At 39.7% G+C, this 6,100-nt stretch overlaps 1 protein-coding gene across 1 annotated transcript in view; it reads right to left on the bottom strand.

Annotated features, from left to right (window-relative positions):
- The window catches only part of SMC1A (structural maintenance of chromosomes 1A), a 49,832-nt gene that overhangs the window by 1,905 nt on the left and 41,827 nt on the right, over window positions 1-6,100 (bottom strand). The window contains exon 23 of the transcript XR_009401372.1: window positions 488-2,917. The gene's annotated coding sequence lies outside the window, so the exon portion shown is untranslated. The remainder of the gene's footprint in view (window positions 1-487; window positions 2,918-6,100) is intronic.

Raw genomic sequence — 6,100 nt, 5'->3', positions numbered from 1 at the left:
AGACATGGAAACTATGAGAGAAAATAAAAAGACAAAGACCATCATTCAGGAGATTCAACACTCAACTACTAAGAGGCCCAGAATGAGAGAACAGAGAAAATAAAGGAAAGAAAATTAAGAAAGAAAGTAAACTGTGATTTCTCAGAGGAGAGGAACGTGAGTCTTCAGATTGGAAAAGTCCAACGACTAGGTGCCCAGCAAAACAGATGGGGGAAAAACATACTCCTGTGCTCATCACTATATTTCAAAACACATGATGGGAGAAAACAGTAAGCTTCCAGAGGTGAGGAAAACAGGTCACCAAGAAAGGAATGAGAATAATATTAGCACACAACTTCTAATCAGCAGCACTACACGCTAAATGCAGTACCTCCAAAATGCATAAGATAAAATATTTTGAACATAGAATTCTAAAGCCAAACTGTCACCCACATATGAAGATAAAATAATGCTACATTTTCAGACATGCAAAGACCCCAAATTTTACCTTTCTTAGGAAGTTACTTGAAGATGTTCTCCAACGACATGCATGACATCTCAGTCAGGGTTCTTGGAGGCCAGTAACAGAAACTGACTCTAGTTAACTTAAGCAGAAAAGGGACTTATTACAAGGTTATCATGTAGTTCACAGAAGCGTGGAGACATGGAAGCCATAGCTAAGGCACACTGTGGGAACAGCCAGGTTAAAATGCTGCTACCCCCACTGCTACAACACCCGGAGGTCTTCCTACCATCACACACCACTACAGATGAACTCTAACTATCCTCCTGTCTGGTCCCATTTATTTGTGGTCAACTTCAGCATTGTCTTACTCATGCTCTTCAATCCATGGCACATTATTTTCCTCAGTTCATTCAAGGCCCCTCTTCTGCTTTATTTCATTGAATTATTATTTTCCACTCTCAGTTCCCATCTCTGCTCCCATTCTACTGCCCACCAGAGTGAGTGACTTGAGTGTATTTCACGTATATACACCTCCAATCCATCTTCCAAATATTTAGATATGTGCACACCCATTAAAATAGACAATGTTGGGCGCCTGGGTGGCTCAGTGGGTTAAGCCACTGCCTTCGGCTCAGGTCGTGATCTCAGAGTCCCGCATTGGGCTCTCTGCTCAGCAGGGAGCCTGCTTCCCTCTCTCTCTCTCTCTGCCTGCCTCCCCATCTACTTGTGATTTCTCTCTGTCAAATAAATAAAATCTTTAAAAAAAAAATAGACAATGTTGTTTGACAATTACCTAAATGGTTTTATGCTGTCAATCTCATGCTGTTTTTAACTTTTCACTCAACACTGGGCTTTGGAGACCTATCTGTGTGGCTACAGTAAATTTAGCTCCTTTCTTTTTATTTGTATTTTCCATCCTATAAATATACCACAGTTCACTTATCTGGTCCCTTGGTGATGGACACCTAGATTGCTTCCAATTCCTCACTAAACACAAACAACGCTAGAACAAACCTCAATTATATTTCCTTAAGGAACTGTGTGAAAATTCCCCAGGAATATATTTCTCTGGAATATATATTCAGGAGTGCAGTTGCTATGTTGTAGGATCTGCACAGACTGAACCTCAGGAAGTACTGCCAAATTAATCTCTGGAATACCTTTATCACTCCCACCCACGATTTTCCTTTTCTTCACATCTTCACCAGTAATTGATAATATCTGACTTTCTACATGTTGGTATTCTTATAGTGATTTGTTAGTTTAATTTTCATTTTTCTAATTATTAGCAGAGTTGAAAATGTCTTCATATATTCAATTTTCCCCTTGTGTAAATTCAAGATTCTCCTGTTAGTTACTCTTCGTATCATTTGCCTATTTTCCTATTCGGTTTACTATCTTCTTTTCTAGTTATTAATCTTTTGCCACTTTTGCACATTGCAAATATATCCTCCTAATCTATCATCCATATGTTAATTTCGTATATTCCTGTCTCCCTTGTACTGCTGACTCTAGATTCAAGGCCATGAACAGAGTATATTCAACCCTTGTGCCCAGTGGGCAGAGAAAGGAAGTTTCTGACCTCCTTCAGTTTCCACTGTAGGAAGTGGAGCCCTGCCTCTCACCAAGACTCATGGGAGTGGGGCTCTACCAAACAGGATGAGGATTTAGATGCCAGGCAGCCACTAGAGTTCACTCTTTTGTTTGCGGGACATCCACATACACCCTTCTTCCCAATGTTACTCTACAAAAATGCTTCCACCTAACTTAGTGCCTCATATAACCAAAAACACACTCATTCCCTCTCCAAAAGGAGACAGCAAAAAGTGTAAGAACGCTTTCAGGTGCAAACAATATAAAACTCAACTCAAGCCGGCTTAAGTAACAAACGTAATTTATTAGCTCACTTAACTGAGAAGTTCGTAGGCAGGGCAGACTTCAGGCATGGTATGATCAGGAATATGGTTCCACTTCTCTGTGATTCTTTTGCCTTCTTCATTTGTCAGCTCCATCCTCAGGTAGGCCTTCTGCATGCTTCTTTGCTACATGCTTCTTTGTTCATATCCAAGGGAAGATAGGCCACCTCTTCCCTCAAAAACTGAACAGAAGTCCTAAATTTCAGTGTGACTGGATCATCCCTGAACCAATCATCACTGTAGCAAGGGGGCGTGATACTCAGATTGGTTTATACCAATAAAGGACTATACCTAGAGCTGGCAGTGGGGTCGACCCCACTCAAATTGTATAGTTGTCACACAGTGGGGGAGGAGAGGAATGGATGTTGGAAAATAACCACAAAGTCCACTACAAAGGAGTAAACTAAGAAAGAGGAAGATATGGGGTCCAGGAAAGATTGGGTCCAGCCCAGAAGAGTAATGAAGGGACGTCCCAGGATGACAGTTGTGCTGCAGGCCTACAGAGCAATCAGTCCAAATTGGAGCAGGAAGACGGAGGGCTCCAGGAGGAAGGTATCTGGGAAAAAAGGGGATTCAAATGATTTTATACTTTCCTTGAGAATTTGGAACAACTTAAGAAGAAGATAAAGTCAGACAATGCAAGGAAAAAAGAAAGGCAATTAGAAACTACCAGGAAAAAATGCATAAGAAAAGAAATGTAATCCTAGTACACTAATTGGAGCGGCAGGGAACAACATTTACATAATTATAATAACATCAACACTTTATTGACTTTAAACTTTTAGAGTGATCTGTCAGCTAAGTATGGATGACTTAATTATGGTTATAGACCCAGAATGTAAATGCTATTAATCTTATTAACATAAAAGTATAAATGACAGAAGTTGAGAGACTGAAAGGAGTATAAGTCCATTATTTAAAGGTACCAAGGTAAGGAATAGAGGCTTTATAATTAATAATAGAGCTATACTGGGTACATGGGAGGAGGGTAGTTGGGTGATTTAAATAGCAGGAAGTCAACAGATAATGTCTAAAAGTGATAAATAAGTTGATAAATAGAAAAATCTGCATATTATTTAGAGATATTAAGATAATTACCAGAAAAATTAAAAACAAACCGTTATCGACCAGTAGATTCCCAGGTCAAGATGGCAGACTTACCATGTGTTTATCTCCACTCCCACCTGAGACCTTGTTAAAATGACAGTAAAGGAATTTAAAAAAAAGGTATAAAAACACAATGATGAAGAGAATGAGAGCAGGTCCATCAGCAAAAGAGAGATTTCAACACATTTCTGGAAGATAGAAGGTAATGGAGGAATGGTAACTGATGGAGCATGGTGGAGGAAGCCATAGCCTGGAGTATGCATGGAGATGACGCCACAGAGGAAGGAGTTGATCTTTCTCTGCAGAAGCCTGGAATGTCTTGGGTCTTAACAATGCCAGGTATGATATAAAGTGGGAGTGAGATATTGGCTGAAAACAGGGAGATTAATTGGAAGGCTGTATACCAAATCATTAACCCACCCCTTGTGTACAATTCACAGCAGCCAGGTGTCTACCCATTAGACAAAACCCAGAGGGTTCTGAACTAACAAAACTGAACCTCAGAGAAAAGATCTTTGCAGTCTGGCATTTGGGGACTCTGCAGCATAGCAGTCAGTTCTCCTCCAATCATCCTAAAGGGAAGCCACCAGTCACCTAGCACTGTCCCCCATACACAGAGCTTCCAATCAGGTATTTGTTGCTAAATTCCTAAGTATGAGTATACAACCATGGATTACCAGGCATTTGAGAAACGGCCACAAATTAAGAGAGACCAAAATAAGCAAACAGGGTAAAATGAACCACAAAGGAAACACATTTTTTTAAAAAAGAAAAAAAATATATAAAAATACCTCTACTGTACCCAGAGAGTCAAGATACTAGTGCATCCACTAAACAAGAACTGGATGCTGTAAGAAAGGAAAAGGAACATGAATGGATATTTGGAAATTTTAAAATGTGATTGTCAAAAAGAAATGTGATAGAATAGTTGAAAGATACAAGTTCAATCTATTCCGGAAAGGAAGAGAGAGAAGGGAGGGAGTGAGGGAAAACCAGATTGAGGGAGAGAACAGATAAAAACTACAAAAGATCAATTCAGGAGTTCCCAGAGAGAACAAAGAAACTGGAAGGGAGGAATGTATTCAATAAAATAGAGAATTCCCCAGAGTTAAAGTACTTCAAAATGAAGGGACCTAACCAGTGACCCAACACTACAAATGACAAATCCCCAAACCTAAACACAAAATTATAAAATTTCAGAACACCAAGAATATAATTTTTAAAAAATAACTAAAGTGGGGGTGGGTAGATGGGCAGAGAAGTACTTTTCCCTGTTTCTCTCCCCAACTACAGCTAAAATCCTGAGGCATTGTATATAAACCTAAGAAGGCTCTGAGAAGTGAAGAGAAGACAAACATGCTAGAGACCCTCGCAGCACAGAAGTGACATGGTGGTGAATTCCCTTGGTTTGCTTTTTGACTCAACACACCCCAGACCTGGTGCTAGAGAAAGTGGCAATGAGATAACTCCACTCCAGCACAACACAACAGAAAACACTGTGGTTCCATCAGCAAATGCCAAGTGTGGAGCTTAGACTTCTACCCTCACTGGCTGTAAAGTCACCCCTCTCCCTTCCTACTGGGGTGGTTATCAGAGAAGTTTGAGTAGGGAGCTGCAACTCCCATTTCCCCACCCAAGAATGAGGAAACCCTCCTTCTCGGTTGTCAACAGAAACTAGACTTCCATGCCCGCCTGGCAGTAATGAGGCAGTGTCCCCTCTTTCACTGCTGGAACAGTGTCTGAGGAGGCAAGCTGAAACAAAATGCCCAGGTTTCAACAGAAAATTACTCATCATACCAAGAACCAAGAAAATCTCAACCTGAAATGAGAAGACACTCAATAGACTCCAACACTGATATGAGGTGTTAAAAATTATCTGACAAGGGAGGCATCATAAAAATGCCTCAATGTACAATTAGAAACATGCTTAAAGCAAATTAAAAAATAGAAACTATCATTAAAGAAAAAAGATAAAAAGAAGAATCAAATGGAAATTTTAAAGTGAAAACTACAATAACCAAAACAAAAACCTCAAAGGATTGGGCTAACATCAAAATGGAGAAAACAGAGTAAAGAATTAGTGAACTTGGAGAACGATAGAATCACCCAAACTGAAAAACAAAAAGACTGGAAAAAATAGTGAACAGAACCTTAGGGATCCGTGAAACTACAACAAAAGATCTAACATTTGTATCATTGAGATCCTGGAAGGAGAAAAAAAAAAAAAAAGGTGCGGGGAAAGCTACCTATAAAGCCATGAGGCTCAGACTGTTATCAGACTGCTTATCATCAAAATTTGATGCTAGAAGAAAGTTGAGCAATGCCTTCAAAGTTCTGTGGGAAAATGATGTTGAACCTCAAGCTTTATAGCTGAATATAAGGATGGAATAAAGATCTTTTCAGACATGCAAAGACAGGAAATCTAACTCCTACAAACTTTTCTGAGAAAGTTACTTGAGGATGCGCTCCATCAAAATAATGAGAAAAACAAACCAACCAACCCTGAGAACTAACAAATAGTGAATATGAACAAGCAAAGCAGAGAAGAAAGGTTCCAAAACGACAGCCCATGCATCAGACCTAGAGAGCAACTAGTTCAGATTTGAGGAAGAGTATAAGAGGGCTCCAGGAA

The sequence above is a fragment of the Mustela nigripes genome, chromosome X (genome assembly GCF_022355385.1).
Source record: "Mustela nigripes isolate SB6536 chromosome X, MUSNIG.SB6536, whole genome shotgun sequence".
NCBI classification, from domain to species: Eukaryota; Metazoa; Chordata; class Mammalia; order Carnivora; family Mustelidae; genus Mustela; species Mustela nigripes.
This window is presented reverse-complemented; position numbering and strand designations above follow the sequence as displayed.